This window comes from Haemaphysalis longicornis, unplaced genomic scaffold, assembly GCF_048455015.1.
Source record: "Haemaphysalis longicornis isolate Haplotype H1 unplaced genomic scaffold, Haemaphysalis longicornis Haplotype H1 scaffold_1, whole genome shotgun sequence".
In the NCBI taxonomy this organism is placed as follows: Eukaryota; Metazoa; Arthropoda; class Arachnida; order Ixodida; family Ixodidae; genus Haemaphysalis; species Haemaphysalis longicornis.
Genome location: NW_027526203.1, coordinates 331,036,635 through 331,050,124, shown reverse-complemented (window position 1 = coordinate 331,050,124; position 13,490 = coordinate 331,036,635). Strand labels below are relative to the sequence as shown.

General features: G+C 49.5%; 1 pseudogene; it reads right to left on the bottom strand.

The window, feature by feature from the left end:
* Positions 1-1,166: 1,166 nt before the first annotated feature.
* LOC144159645 (uncharacterized) lies at positions 1,167-2,495 on the bottom strand (annotated as a pseudogene).
* Between the last annotated feature and the right edge of the window lie 10,995 nt (positions 2,496-13,490).

The following is a 13,490-nucleotide window of genomic DNA, read 5'->3' as shown; positions in this document are numbered from 1 at the left end:
ATGGGCTGGTTTTTGAAAAACATGGGCTGGTTTTTGAAAAAACCATTATTATTCGGTGCTTCGCTAGAGGTGTGTGACCTAGTTTTGAGTTCCACGAAAAACACTTCCTGTAGCGACGCAGCAAAGCCAATAATTTGTTCCGTTCTGCTTGCGGTAACGTCGGATTCACGTCGAAAGGATTCAGAAGCTTGAAGGTATCTTCGGGTGCGCGTTCAAATTCGCCAGCCGCGATCACGTCACTTACTTCTTGAGTTTCTTCGAGGAACGCCATTGCAGCGCCCTTGTTCAAATGCCGGTACTCGTCGGTGAAATTAGTGACCAAAACTTGGGATATGCGTTGCTTAAAGCGCGCAATGCTTCTTGCGACAGACACACCGCGGCCGAGAAGCAGCCTTTGGTCACTCTCTGCGTCAGCGACGACGTCAGGAACAGCATCTTCACAGTAGACGCTAATCAACAAACTCGCGCGGGGTGGCAGGGTGGCATGATCGTCGGCGATCCTTACAGCAGCACGGTGTTCGAGGTTCGATTCCGGCGTGATGCAGTGATCGGAGAAAAATGTTATAGACTTGGCCTGCAGATCAATTATTGCACCGTTGTCCGTCAAAAAGTCCATTCCGAGAATTACGTCGCCGGAGCAGTTAGGCAGAACGACGAACGCCGCAGGGTACGTTGTGCCGTCTATGGTGACGCGCGATGTGCACGTTCCACTTGGATTCACGAGGTGCCCTCCTGCTGTGCGTATGTGCGGACCGTCCCATCTGGTCGTACTTTCTTCAGCTTAGACGCGAATGATCCGCTCATTACTGAGTAGTCGGCTCCCGTGTCGATGAGGGCGACTACGTCAAAGCCGTCGATGGACAACTGGACGTCGGACGCCGCTTTCCTCGAGTTTCGGGTGCGTCGGGGCGTCGTATCTCGGCTTGTGTGTGTTGACGGTCGGGCACTATGCGTCGTCGTTGTCGTCGTCTTCTTAGCGGCAGGCTCTGTGATTGCGGGTACGCGTCGCGTCGTGTCGTCGCCGTGTTGGGGAGTCACGTCTGGGATGGATCGGGTCGTCGGGCTGAGGGCATGTCGTGAATCATGGTCTTCGACGAGTCGTTCCGTTGTTGGAGGGTTTTCATTTTTTCGCCGTCGTGCAACTTTACTTCCAGAAGTTGCTGCTTCTAGTTTCCCCTACGTGGGCTTGGGGAACTCCAACGTGTGAAGTCTGTGTTGCTTCGGCGGCTTGGCGATCGGTATGGGTAGGGTGACGGCGAACGGTTGAAGCGCGCTGGACCTCGGTTGGCGTTGGACAGGTAATCTTCGATTTCAGTAGGGCGCTGGCCGGGTCGTTGGCGTGGTGCGTCGACGGAGAACCCTCGCAAACCAAGTCTCTTGCAGGGGCAGCGACGGTATATGTGGTCGGCCTCTCCGCAGTGGTAGCACAGCGGACGATTACCTGGCGTTCGCCACACGTCGGTCTTTCTTGGGGCGGGGGTTTGCACCGCAGGTGGTCGGGGCGGCAAGTGGGGATGACGGTATGGAGCCTCTAGACGATAGGGAGCAGGCGGGCGAGGTCGACGGACAGCAGCCGCGTAGGCCATGGCTTGCGGCTCGCGGGGTGCTTCTGGCGTCGTTGAAGTTCCCAGCGCTAGCTGCACTTCTTCCCTAATCACGTCGGTAAGGGAAGCGACTTGGGGTTGCGACGGCGTTGGAAGAAGTTTCCGCAGCTCCTCTCTCACTATTTCGCGGATAGTCTCGCGTAGGCTGTCGGCCGGAATCCGCGTGCTGTCGAAATAGTTCGCATTGGCTGCCCTAACAAAGTTGCGGTCATACTGCTTAGCACGCATTTCGAGGGCCTTCTCAATTGTGCTGGCTTCGGTCACCAATTCGGCGATGGTTTTTGGTGGATTGCGGAAAAGTCCAGCAAACATTTTCTCCTTCACACCGCACATCAAGAAGCGTAACTTCTTTTCTTTCGCCATGCAAGGGTCAGCACGCCTGAAAAGCCTCTTCATCTCCTTGACGAACACAACAATGCTTTCGTTAGGTTGTTGTGTCCGCGTCTGCAGCAATATTTCGGCCCGCTCTTTCCGCACAACCGTAATTAACGTCGTTAAAAATTGTGTTCTGAAATCGTTCCAAGACTGTAGGGAGCTCTCATGGTTTTCGCACCAGATCCGTGCTGAGTACTCAAGGTAGGAGAACACTTGCCTCAGTGTCTCCGCGTCGTCCAATCAGTTAAACAGCCTGACCCGTTCGACCTGCTCCAACCAGTCTTCGGGGTCCTCCGCAGGCGACCCATGGAATGATGGGGACTCCCTAGGTTGCTGAAGAACGAGGGCAGGATTGGAAGCGCTGGTCATGGTGCCTGCGTTGATCATGGTGGTTTTCACGACGTGTTCTTTCTTCACTTTATCCGGAAGAAGTCCAAACTCTGGCTGAAGACCTTGCTGTCGGCGGCTGACACGACTTGGGCTTGCTTGTCGGCTTGAAGAGGGTTTAGGGTTCATGTGCCCAGCACCTACCAGATGTCACGAAGCCAAAAACGACGCAGTTTTCGTCAAGGAAAATAAGTTTATTGGAGCGAAAATGTGCTCCCCTATCAACTCAAAGAATACACAAGCGGCGAAGCAGTAGTCAGCGAAGTGACGTGCGCAAGCGAGCGTCGGTTTTTCGAATGCCGCGGCGTCTGCTCTGCAGGCTTTTTTTCTTTCGGGGCGAGTGTTTCTGGAACCGTCGGTTTACGTCCAGAACCTTGTAGATCAAAGAAGATTATTCTGGGCTGTGACGTTAGGGCGAAACAGTCTGCTTATCTGAATGAGGTAGCCCGTGCGGCATAAAAAATAAAGAATGGAAGACGCGCTTCGCTTGGGACACAGATAACAGACCTGGGCGTGGCCGGGCAGTAAAAACAAACAATAAATAAACAAACCCATACATGATTCGCGGCAATATTGCTGCAAATAGACGTACTTTCTTTTTGCGTTGCTTTCTTACTATTTTTCAACTTGTAACTATCCCACAATTACTTAGGACTGTTGAATTACCCTCTTTTCTTTCCCTCTAAATTTTTGCTTTTCTTTCTTTTTCGCGGTTCTGTTGTCTAATAGTTTGTGTTGCCTACGATGTATCTTGTTATGTTTTTCGCTACTGCTGTTCGCTATTTTTATTAGATTTTTTATGTTCAATAATATAGGAGGTCCCGATTCAGTCTTTGACTATGGGACCTCCTTCTGTATACAAAAATTTTGTAATTTATTTCTGGTCTAATAAAATCTTTTCTGACTCTTCTGACTTAAAAAAAAGATATCATGGATAATCAGCCGCAATATTCATAAAAATAACACGAAACCGCACTCCTACGCCGTTCCAGTCGCATCACACAGCCGCCTTTGAACGGACAGCCCTATGCTTGTCTACTTGGATAAAACTGGAGTCCTTCCAAGTATAATGAAGTTAATTCATTTGGAATAATCCAAATAGCAAATTAAAAGCAGCCGTGTTTTGTTTTTCCACTCGTTGGGACTTGGCCCTGGTAAATATTGTCACAAAGTCAAAGATAACGCAGTTGGCTTGAGGGAAAAGCAAGTTTTTTGAAGCGAACTTGTGCTCCCCTAATAACTCAAGAAATACACTGGCGGCGAAGCAGCAGTCAACGAGGTGACGTGCGCAGGTGAGCGTCGGCGAACGGAATGTCACGGCGTCAGCTCTGCATGTATTTATCTTTCGGCGCGAGTGCTACTCGAACCATCGAAAATTACATCGAGAACACTGTAGATCAAAGCATATTATTCTAGGGTAGTGACGTTAAGGCGAAACACTCTCCCTATCAAATGAGATAACCCGTGCGGCATAAAAAATAGAGAAAGGAACAAGCGCTTCACTTCGAGCAAAGTCCGGCGCGGCACAGCAAACACAAAACAAACAAATCCAGTACATGGTTCGTGCCAATATGCTCGTAAATAAAGTTTTTTCACATTGCAATTCAAATGACATCTGTCATTTAGTTTGTAATACCCCTATCATTGGGATTTTAATAGCTTCGCCGTCCAACCATGTTAGTGGGGCCAGGAACGTAGCCAGGATGCGAGGAGTTCCATACCGTGTGGGCGAGTGCTGTTGTTCAATTTGGCAAAACGTTTCCCTTCCCATAACCCATACCTCCACCCCTCCGCCCGATACGGCCCTTTTATAATTTCTTGCACTTAAGCGCGCTCTTTAAAATATAGGCACTTGAAATAGTTTGTGCCTTTTAAGTCCTTGTTTATACTTTTAATTGCAGTATGAATGCCTTGCTCTGAAGTATATACAAGGGGTGTTCTTGGAGTTAGTAATATAGCTGCGATACATTTGGAACAGGCGTACGGGAATGGCATCAAAATGAGCTAGCGGAACACGAAAACTATGTTTTATATATAGTACCACGGGACAACGTACGGAATCAAAATTGAAACCCGAGCAGCAATCCGCCTTCTGCTGCATTTTAAGTGACGCAATGCCAAGGAGATTGACGCGAGCTGGCCTGAATGGCTGAGATAGCCAATGCCAGTGTATATTGCACTGTTTTAAAGTGGCACACATGATTTCAGTTAGGTCCAACAACGAGAAGAAGGATTGGTCAAGTGGAGCTCTTCCCGAACTTCCAAAAAGAGGTGTTTTACAGTAATGGTTTTTACTCACAGACAGGTCGTCTGTCGGTGAGAAAAGTGCGTGGCCTATGTAATATAAAAACCATTAAAAACCCCAACCGACTGTCTTCGCTTAATTTATCTTCCGTCATGGCTGTAGTACGAATTTTATGCACGCCCCTCGCATTCATCGTGTTGCATTAAATATATTGTATTTCACCAAATTTGTTATATTCACTGTACGGTCCGTCTACTGCGCATTAGCTTCTGTTGTATTAACCGTCTTGAATTGATTGCTTACATTATATGTGATTGCGTTTTAATAGTTTACCAACAAGCAGCAACTTCCGTTGTCATTTTGCCCGAGTATAGTGTAATATCGCTAAACTAGTTTTTTCACATAGTTGAGAGTTTCCCGCAAACTGTTGATAGTATCGTGAAGATGGTTGTGGTGGTGGTGAAACATTTATTCAAGTAAAAGAGGTTCGCGCTTGAAAGCGGGAGAAGTCCTCAGTCCAGGGCTCTCGCGGCGGCTGTGGTCCTGCGTGCCCGGTCCACCCACCAACTGTCGCTGGTCCTCAGGGTCCGAACTACCCAGCGCATCCTCCCACTGCTCGAGGGTGGGGAGCGAATAATGGTGGCCACTGGTGGGTTTGTGGAAGCCCACGTGGTGTGGTACAGCGTTGGATGTTCGCTCCCGCGTGGGCATGTTTGTAGATATATTGTGGGTGTATATGATATGCAGGAAGCAAAGGGGGGGAGGGAGGGGTTTGTGTTAGTCTGTAGTTGCCGCCAGGCTACTGCCTCCTCTCGGGTGAGCTTCTGGGGCGGTGGTGAGTAGGCACATCTGGCGAGGCGATGGTGTTGCAGAAGTGCACGGTACTGCCGCTGGATAGGCTCTGGGTCACGGAGCGACTGGTGCAGTGCCCGGAGAGTGCATGCTCGGGCTGTATAGGTGTGCTCACCCGTTTCCGTCGAGCCCTGCCTCACCTGGCGTCCATATTAGTACAGTAGGGTTTAGGGTATCCTTATGCTTTTAAATGCAGAGCATTTCTTTAACTCACGATGTCACCCGGCGTTGGCGTGCCTCGGGGTCCGCAACAGCCGTTCCAGGTGCGCCCTCTCCCCCACTCCTCATCTCCCGCATCACGCTACCCTCCTCGCTCTCAACAACAGGTCCGCACCCCTCCCCCTACACTATATAAAAAAATAATACTTACCGGCGCCTGGTTTCGATTCCATGACCCTGCGGGCGGAACGCAAGGTACATGGTGCTCTACCCACTGCGCCACAAAGCCGACACAGAATGGAAGGCTACGAACGCGCCTTATATCCTTGACTCATTCAAACTATGTCAAGAAGCTGCTGATACAACGCATTCACTACCTGTGGGCGGAACGCGAGGTACATGGTGCTCTTCCCACTGCGCCACAAAACCTACACTGAATGAAAGGCTACGAACGCGCCTTATATCCTTGACTTATTCAAACTACGTCAAGAAGCTGCTGATACAACGCATTCACTACCACCAACTCCCCAAACACTAAACGTTAACGCAATACACCCACCACCTATGCGACGCATTTACTCGAGTCCCCCTCGCGGGGAGATGGGCCCTTTTTAGTAGTCGGAGGGCGGATATTGAGATGCGACCGCTGCCGCAGTTTCTGCATGCCTGTTGGCAGTCTGTAATTATATGAAGGGGTTAATTCTAAGTAGGAGACGTAATTGCCAGTGAGATGGCCGTTTTTTCGGCTTCAACAATGTTTCTAGTTTTTACGGCCGCAGGGCGAACGACATCTGATCATCACTTTAACAAAGGTTGCTACTGCCAATTGCTACTGCCAAACCAATGGCTTTCTCAAAAATAGTATAACGCACAGCAGGTGTTATCCTATTCACGTACGGGTCTACCGCCAGCTTTTGTGCACCTGTATTGTTCCTAATGTCGACGGGGACACAACTGAGTTCCACATTACAATAAAAATGCCATAAAACGTACTGCGTACTGGCGAAGAGAACGTCATCCTCTCTCATACGCATTATAGTTGCAACGCATTCCTGTATGAGGTCGGAGTGAAGGCGTAGGAAACTATAACGGTCAAGGATTTCCCCACGGGTCGGACCTCCGATCTTTTTCTAGTACTTTCCCCTCCTTCTGCTATCGCGTAGTTTGTGTCCGCAATTCCAACAACAGCGGCTCCTTGATTGAAGCAACGGCCGGCAAATGAACTTTTTTTTCTTGCCCGAAGCGTTAAATGAGCGGGCTCTTTTTAAATAGGAAATGTTCTGGTCTTTCCTATGTACCGGCTTACTCAGCCAATCCACGCAACAGCCCTCTTTAAAGTTCCCTTTGTGTGTGTTCTAAATCAAGACTGAGGCCTCGCTTTGCCGCCTAGGACCTGCTATCTAAAGTGCCACTAAACAGTTGTGATTTCAATAGGAATGATTGCTCACATTAGGTTTATGGAACCAACGACACCAGCATAAATTGAGCGAGAAGGATTTCGCGAATGATCAGAAGGAATATACCATTTACCTTGTACCCGAACACGTTCCTTTTTTTAATCTGTGAGGAGCGATGATAAAGGTTTTTGTAAAAGGCAGTGTTTTCTGCCGTACAGAGGTGCAAGAATCGGCCAGCGATTCCATGACACCTATTTGCTGTGGACGTTGCAGTACTGCCGCACTGGTGATCGCGGGGCAACAATTTCGCGTAAAATCTGAATTCTTGGACGGTCCCCGGGATACGAATTTGCCTTCCGTTTCAAGGAATAGGGGCATTAGTTGCAAGGATGGCCGAAATGCAATCATCGTTCATCATTTTCAGGGAATCCAGCACATAAGCAGCCCTTATTTGCTCACACCCCTCCGAACGGACGTTGATTTCCACTTCACGCGGGCGTTGACATTGTTTTAGTCCATCTCACAACTCCGTGCCCCGTTGGTTCACCACAATTAACGCGTTTCACTCTTCATATCTCAAACGAACATGCCACTATTATATCGTCTGCCTAAGGTTGGGCATAGTAACAGGCCAGACGCTAAGGTAGGAGATGCCCCAAGAACAACCTTCATCCGCTGCCGTTTGGTGCAATCAGGCAGCTGCGGTTCCTTACGACCTCATTCGGAATTTGCTGGGCGTAAAAGGCGGCTTCTTATGTTATAACGCTGTAATCAAAAGGCGCACTTCCAGCGTACTTTCCTTCTGCTGCGAGACCACAGAGGGAAATGAAAGGCCTCCGGGTGGCGTCGTCCACGAGGGGAAAGTGGCGTGATTGCGCCCGTGTGAGTGGCCACGTGAAGAAAAAATAAAGAACGGCCAGCGCATGGGGTCTCATAAAGCCAATGATTTGACGAGAGAAGGCTGTGGGGGGCTAGTTTATCTATCTATATATAGCGCCTCACCCGCGGCAAATACACAGCTACCATAAAGCGGAGTTCGCATTTAGTATGGCGCAAATATTGCGTACTGGGAAGAGGGCCAGAGGGCATCAAGAGGCACAGGTCCAACAGCAGGGAGCGTGCCGCCGCCCAAACCCACTTGCAGTTGCATCACTTCTAAGCTACACTTATGATCACGAGAAAAAAAAAAGCGAGAACAAAGAACACGGCGCCAGTTTCGATTTCCAAGTGCAATTGCGCGCTTAGTTTCCGTTCGTAATCAGTTGTGCAACTAAAAAAGTGACTGCACTTGTTATTGTTTGGGGGGTGTAGATGGGCCGTAGAACAGTGCTTCCTTTCGTGAACGGGCTTTTTGTCGTCCTGCATGGTGACACACTTCCGCAAAATTTCGCAGGTGAACAACTCAGTGGTGCAGCAGCGGCTTATAATTTGCTGAAGCAGCAGAGCGGTGGCTCCGTTTGGCTTCGGCTACTTTCTTGTGCGTAATGTTAGAGTCTTCTTACGGGCTGCTTGTCATATAGTTTCCGGATAGTTCCGGTAAAACAACTGTCACCGCCGTTTTCTGTAACCATACTCCCTCCGGGGATGACCTTGTATTGACCGCAGACAGTAATTCTGTAACGTTGACAACTTCACTGTGACCTAAGTAATCAAGACTAGTAAATGTTACAGCTTATTGATATTAGATTTAAATAGTAAACAAAATTTCTTTCAGCACTACCCGCAATATGCACTCAGTCTTCCGATTTTCTCAGTGCGCATTTTGTGAAATTGTTGTGAGAGGGAATTGCCTATCATCAATGGAATTATTAAGGGGTGTAGGGGCTCTTTCGGCCTTTGAATTTAGAGCCCCTTTCATCATGTCTCCCCTGTATACGGCCTCACGCCAAGTTTACCACGTTAGCCTTTCCTGAGGTTTTGCGTAGGGACATTTAAAAATTTCCATTGAAGAAGTATACTCACCGCAACATCGTGCGTTCACATTATTTTTCGCCAAGTACTGGGAGGTCTAGAATACAAAAAAAGGGCACTGGTGTAATGAAGCATATAAAAACAAGTAAAATGGGGGCGTAATGCGCCTCGAACAAAACTGACTTAAGCCGCGCAATGGACACCTTACAACAACACGTAAGGTTTGCGCCTTTGAACGCTTCAACCGTCACGTTGTGTCAGTAACACCCATCTTGGTCCAACGCGATGTAAATACAAAAAGAAAATTGTGAATCCATCTGCACAGCCCTCGCATAGTCTGGTATTTTCTGTGGGCACAAATCTGTCCTGTCCAATCCTGTGCATTCATATGGCTCGTCGCTTCGCATCAGCCTTGCCTCCAGGAATCGAAAAAAGTGCCTTTCCAGACTCCCTTCTGTTGTTGTAGACAAAAGCACAGCACCCTGGCCTTCGGTTATCCTTTGCATTGCGTTGTAGCACCTAATGTAATGAAAATACAGCCATCCGATTGCCGCACGATCACAGCCGCCACTCACAGGGAGAACCGAGGGAAAATAAGACAGAAAATAAGGGTTGGCAGTCAAGAAAACCTCGGAAAGCAAAGGGGAAGTTGTGGTGGGTCATGAAAACAGATGAAGCATTTTTTGAGTCAGAAACAAAGTGGTGAAAAAATGCTCGCCGGGTGGGATCCGAACCCACGACCTCCAGAATACCGGTCTGGTGCGATAACCACTACGCTACCGGCGGGGCTGTTTCCCCACCACTTTCTCGGGTATTTATGTTAAGGTATTTTTTGTTTCCTGCACTTGGGGGTGGTAGCCAGTGCCACTCGGACTACTCGGGGTGAAGGGGACCTTCTTTTTAACCCCCGGGCCGTGACTCGAGTGTCTACGACATGTTGAGAGTGGTCGACCAGCGTTGAACCCTCTTGAGCTACCTTTGGCACCAAGACTGCCAGAAAAGAGGCCCTCGCTAAGCATGTAGCGAATCAGAAATGAGAAAGGAGGGGCTCGGTGAAAATAAGACACAAAATAAGGGTTGGCAGTCAAGAAAACCTCGGAAAGCAAAGGGGAGGTTTTGGTGGGTCATAGAAACAGATGAAGAATTTTTTGAGTCAGAGAGAAAGCGGTGAAAAAGTTTGTTTCACCACCTTCTTTCTGACTCGAAAAATTCTTCATCAGTTTCTATGACCAACCACAACCTCCCCTGTGCTTTCCGAGGTTTTCTTGACTGCCAACCCTTATATATATATATATATATATATATATATATATATATATATATATATATATATATATATATATATATATATATATATATATATATATATATATATATATATATACAGATTGTACTGGAGATAGTAGTAGCCGACGGCAAGATGACATATCCTGTCGCTCCTGTGCAACCGACGGGGTATGTGCCGGAGTAAGTACTATTATGCGCCGGATAATGGTGGTAGGCGCAAGGTGCTTGGCGAGAGCAGAGGGACTGTCAGCATCGCGTGGCTCGGAACGAGAGCGTGCTCTAAGAGAACGCACCGAGACATCGGTCTCCGCTGCCTTGCTCTCGTCTTTGGTCTCCGTCCCTTCTCAAACGTCTTGCTCGTCCCCAGCTATAAACCTCCTTATAGTGTGGTATAGGTGCAGCTCCCCTACGCCTTTCCAGCCTGGAACTACGGAGCAAGCGGATGATACGACAACTGTCCGAAGAAATCGATCACGAAATGGCGCCTCCGCAGCATAGACGGCGTCGGGGCGTCACTTGCTTAATCGCCTACAAATAAAACATGAGTGCATCCCAGAGGAGACGTGCAAACTCCCAGAGCTGTGGCGGCACAGGCTCTAGGTGCATCCACTTCCGCATACCATGGAAAAGCACACTCACGAAGGCTGGAGGGAAACACGCGCTAGGACCCTGGAAAGGAAATACGGAAATAGGCGAGGTAGGCTCTACGTTGATGTGGCAGGACCGTCGCCTCTAGGGTTAATTACTGCCGGTGTTATTCACAGGCCGGTGTTATTTACAGTGTTATTCACCAGTAAGTCGATGGCCTCTCCTACCGGGCTCCTAACTCCACGCAAGCCGAAGCGATTGGCATAGCGCTCGCTGCCTTAACCCGAAGTCACGGACAATAATCACGGACTCTCGCCGAACCTGTGAAAGCTTTTTAACGGGCAAGGTACCACCCTTGGCCTACAGTATTTTAAAACGAGTGGTGCGGTTAGTAGACCCCGCACCTAAAGAAATTGTGTGGTCTCCGGGGCACCAGGGTCTGAGAGGTAACGAGGCCGCGCACGAGGCTGCCCGAGTGCTTACCCACCTGGCGCCTCACCCATGCTCTGCCGGCTCTGAGATTAGCAAACCACTTCTGCGGTTTAGAGAAATCGTAAAACATTACTGCGATAACCGCCGGCTTTACCCAGCCCCTGCAAAGGGTCTGAGCAAGGTCGATGAGCTAATACTGCGGCGCCTGCAGACGAACACATTTATGTATGTGCCCTGCAGTAGCAAAGCATTTCGACCCTAAAACAAATGGGTGGTGTCTGCACTATGGGGAGGTGTCCGACTCCTTCCACATGGCGAGGGCATGCCAGAGCAACCCTGCGTTATCCCCCAACCCTACCCCTACCAGAGAGGCATTTGAGGCAGCCCTGCTCAATTGCTCGGGGCTGGAATCTCAAATGGCTCTAGCTCAACGGGCGAGAGCGATGGCTTTAACCTATGGGGTCCCGGAATAGGGACTGCACCTGGGCGGAGGGCCATGGGCCCTAACTATCTTTTATTCCTATCATAAAATAAAGCTTCACTCCTCCTCCTCCGCAGCAGCATGAACCCATCATGTGCTCCGGATCTCTTCCTCACCGCGACCCTGCCAAGTTCTCCAGCACCGACGACCATGACGCAAAAGACTTGCTCTCGTTCATCGAAAGAGTGAGTGCCCACAACCGCTGGGATGACCCGCTGAAGTGTGCTAACGTCGGGTTTTGCCTTACCGAAGTGGCCGAGCGGTGGTTCCGAAACAACGAAGCCGACATGTCAACTTGGTCGGCCTTCAAAACGAGATTCTTAGAAGTGTTCGGTCGCCCCGCAGTTCGCAAGCTTCGGGCTGAATAGGGCTTACGTGGGCGCGCACAGGTTGCCGACAAAACGTACACGAGACACACTGAGGACGTTGTCGACCTCTGTAGGCGAGTAAATCCTGCTATGCCAGAGTCCGAGAAGATTAAGCACGTCTTGAAAGGCATCGAGGACGACGCGTTCCAGATATTGCTCGGCAACGACCCGCAGTAGATTGGAGGCGTCATCAAATGGCGTCTTAGCTACGACGAGCTCAGGAAGCAGCGCATTTCTACCTGGAAACACTCCCCGAATGACGAACCGCATCGGGCCTCACTTTCAGCGCTTGCAATCTCCTCTGATCTTGCGCCTGTTCTTCCGCACATTGAACAATTCGTGCGCGACGAGGTTTCTCGTCAACTGAACCTTTAGCCATTGGCATCCACGCCTTTATGCCACTTTCCTACGACGGTGCACCGCGTAATGCAAGACCGAGTCGCCGAGGCGCTCCCGTCAGACCGCCAGCCTACGTTCTCGACGGCGCACCTGGTCCCGCCTGCGCACCTGGTCCTGCCTGCGTGCGTGCGTGCGTGTGTGTGCGCGCGCACGCACGCGCACACCCGCGCACGCACGCACACACGCGGGATTGTGGTTGAATATAACCTTTACCGGGGTTGGCCCAAACCGCAGTTATGAAAGGACGTGAAGGGGCCGGTACCCCGTGTAGCAGCGGCAGTGGAGTGGTAGTAGTAGTAGTACGAACTTTTTATGAGCCATAAAGTAGGAGTGGATGCCGTACCATGCATGGTCCGTTGAGATCGCTGAGGTGAGGCGTGCAAAGTCACGCAGCTGCAAAGTCACCTCAAGACAACCCGTGGTGAAGCGAAGTGGGACAGAACAGAAGACATGTTCTATGTCCTCACGAACACTGCGCACGACACAGAGGGAGGTCGCTCTGCCCGTTTGCAATGTGCAGGTATTCGTCGGTAGAAGCCACATTGAGGCGTATGCGTCATATGTCTGCCTCCTCCCGCTGGCCTACACCAACTGGCACCCGGATAAGAATATTTAGCTTCCGCCGTCTGGCTGGCTTGAGGGACAGTTTAGGAGTGCCGTACTTAACGCGACTGATGAGCAAGGCTTGAATGAGAAGGGTGAGGTCTGGTTCATTCAGTCAGTCTTCTTCAGTCTATCCCAAAAGACATTGAAATTCTGTAATTTCCCAAATTATTTTTACTTTTCTTCTGAATAACCGTATCGTTAGCTGTTCTCAATGCCACGGGAAAGATTCCAATGTAAAGACAAATATTGAATATACGTGACAGTGGGTATGCAATGATATCTGCGACAACTTTTAATAGACTTATTTGAATATCAAAAGAATCCGTACAACTAGTGCCTTTTTTTAAATCCACAATAGTTGTGTAAACGTCGGCCTTGTTACACCGTACAAAAATATCG